Genomic DNA, 3180 nt, shown 5'->3' with positions numbered 1-3180 from the left:
ATATTCATAATATTTCCAATTCAAATATGAGAGAGGATGACATGACTTCCTCAATAATTAAATTAGGAGATTTATCAAATATTCTTTCCATTGGATTTTATTGTTTGAAACAAAACCAATTCGAAAATTAAGTTAAGTGAGAGAAAGTAATATGACTCCTTCAATATTCATGAGTTGGAAATGTTTTAAATGTTATTTTTATATTTCTATGGAGTTTAAGAATGTTTTATGTTCATTTATAGAGCCCAAAGTAAGGTCTATAAAAAAATTGCATAAACATTTACGCTGGAAAAATGTTCACTATGCTCTATATAACTATATTAATTTTTGTGGATGTTCTGGTATTTACAGAAACGACTTGGATTTGTTTTTGGAGCCAAATTCATGTCTGTATATTCATAAAAAGGAAATCCCTCAACCTATTCTAACCCAACAGCTGACCGGCCCATTTCGTACCTTTTTTTTTTAGGATCGCCTATTTCCTACCTCCGCCCACGCGCGCGACGCAGCGTAGCAGCAGGCCGAGCAGGCCGAGGCCACCAAGGCCAGCGCAGTCCAGCCGCCAGCACCATTGCGTCAGCGCGACGTCAGCATAGACGGCCCACCTGCCAGTCTCTCTCTTCCTCCCTGTTCGACTGACGCACGGACCCCATCGTCTCGTCTTCAAGCTCGAGACGGACTCTTGTTTCTGTACGCCTCACACCCGCGTATCCCGCGTCTGATCTGCCCGATCCTTCCGATCCGTGTGCGATTCGCCGGCATACGCGCAACGCCGCACACCCGTCGATCTCCTCTCTCGATCCCTTGCCTGCGACCCCGGTGAGCTCCGCCAGCCTGAGCAGCGGTGACGAGAAATTCTCCCGCCTTGGTAAACCTCGAACCTCGCCGAGCCTTCCTCTGTATTCACAGCATCCTCACGCACCTTCTTCACCTTATTTTATTCTCAGAACACCTCTGTTTCGAACGCCTCCGCTCCTCCCGAAGATCACCGGCGACCATCCATCTCCAGTTGTACGCCGCCGTCTCCAGAACCAATCCCCGACGCTTCCGAGGACATTCTTGAGCTCACAAAGCTCCACCGCGTCGTGCAGCTCCTTCCCCTTGCCTCGCAGACCCCAGAAGCCTCGCCAGTGGCAACGCCCGAAGCCGCCGCGCCGTCACTCCCAAGTCCAATGACATCTCCGACGAGGAATTCCCCACCACGGTAAATCCTAGCTCCAATAAAACATCAGCCGTCCATCGCGACCTAATCCAACGACCCACGGAGCCTCCAGCTGCGAAGGGGTATCTGGCAATCACGTGCTGCCACATGTCCATGAATTTTGTTTTAATTTCTTTTTTCGGTTGAAACTATTTCTGTAATTTTACAGATAGGCCCTTGTAACTTCAGTCTATCATATCTCTTTAACTGTAACTCCAAGTGGGGCAAAACTTTTTGTAGAGTGATCCTCGTGAGACCATCTAACCGTTGACACCATAATTTTTAACTTTTGAACATTTCAAATTTGACCAATTAAAATTTAAACTCATACCTTCATTTGATCATATCGGGAGAATCGTGACACCTTTTCAATTCATCCTTTTTGTGTGTGAAAACTTGTATCACATACTTGTTGATAATCTATATACTCAAATTTTCAAATACATTTGATCTGTTTGAATTTAAATTCAAATCCAAACGTCATCTCACTATAATTTGAGTTGTAGTGCTCCTATTCAATTCATTCTTTTTGCAAATGAACACCTGAATCGGGTCACAACAACAAAAACAAAATCTTTTCCTTTTTGAGTTCAAGTCAAACCAAGGACAAAATCCATGCTAATATCTTCCCATGCGTGATACGGAATAGGAAGTGGCATATATATAGACCATGGAATTGAACTTTAGACTTAGCTTCGCGACATGTCAAGTATCGGTTGGTGAAGCGTGAGACTTCACGAAACATCTTGGGCCAAAAGTAGTTCCTGAAGAGCGTAGCGAATGTCTTGTCGCGTCCGAAGTGTCTCATAAGTCCGCCTCCATGAGCATCTTGCAAAAGTAACAAACGAAGAGAAGACTCGGGAATACATAGTGGTAATAAATGTAACTCTGAAGATTGGGACCTCGACAATGGTAAGGAGTCAGGTATGACACCTAGTTTTGATTGTGTTAAATCTTTTATGGATACCGATATTTTTCGTAAATTTAGCACTAAATATGGACTTGACTCTGAGATAGTAGCTTTTTTCTGTGAATCTTTTGCTGCCTATGTTGATCTCCCCAAGGAGAAGTGGTTTAAATACATCCTCCCATAAAAGTAAAAGTAGCTGCACCTATTAAAGTTGAAGAAAAGACTATCACTTATAATGATCCTATTGTCCCTACTTCTTATGTTGAGAAACCACCTTTCCCTGTTAGGATAAAGGATCATGCTAAAGCTTCAACTATAGTTCGTAAAAGTAATATTAAAACATATACACCTCCTGAGCAAGTTAAAGTTGAACCTAATATGGCTATTGTTAAAGATCTCTTGTCTGGTAATATAGATGGGCATGTTATTTATTTCTGTGATGAAAGTGCTAGAATTGCTAAATCCCGTGATAAAGATAAACCTAGACCTGTGGTAGGCATGCATGTTATTTCTGTTAAAATAGGAGATCATTGTTATCATGGCTTATGTGATATGGGTGCTAGTGCTAGTGCAATACCTATTAGCCTTTATAGAGAAATTATGCATGATATTGCACCTATTGAGTTAGAAGAAATTGATGTTACAATTAAACTTGCCAATAGAGATACTATTTCACCAATGGGAATTGTTAGAGATGTTGAAGTCTTGTGTGGGAAAACTAAATATCCTGCTGATTATCTTGTTCTTGGTTCCCCACAAGACAACTTTTGTCCCATTATATTTTGTAGACCCTTCTTAAATACTGTTAATGCTATCATAGATTGCAAAAGAGATGTTGTTACTATCGGTTTAGATGATATGACTCATGAATTTAATTTTTCTAAATTTAGTAGACAACACCGTGAAGAAGAATTACCTAGTAAGGATGAAATTATTGGTCTTGCTTCTATTGCAGTACCTCCTAGTGATCCTTTAGAACAATACTTGCTAGACCATGAAAATGACATGTTTATGAATGAAAGAAGGGAATTAGATGAAGTATTCTTTAAACAGGAGCCTATTCTGAAAA

At 40.9% G+C, this 3180-nt stretch overlaps 1 long non-coding RNA gene across 1 annotated transcript; it reads left to right on the top strand.

The window, feature by feature from the left end:
• Positions 1–668: 668 nt before the first annotated feature.
• LOC123114318 (uncharacterized) lies at positions 669–1480 on the top strand. The gene is made up of 2 exons (XR_006456493.1): positions 669–868; positions 948–1480. It is a non-coding gene; the product is annotated as an uncharacterized lncRNA (long non-coding RNA).
• Positions 1481–3180: the final 1700 nt, after the last annotated feature.

The sequence above is a fragment of the Triticum aestivum genome, chromosome 1A (assembly GCF_018294505.1).
Source record: "Triticum aestivum cultivar Chinese Spring chromosome 1A, IWGSC CS RefSeq v2.1, whole genome shotgun sequence".
Lineage (NCBI taxonomy): Eukaryota > Viridiplantae > Streptophyta > Magnoliopsida > Poales > Poaceae > Triticum > Triticum aestivum.
Note: the sequence above shows the minus strand (reverse complement) of the source record. Positions and strands in the feature narration are given on the sequence as shown.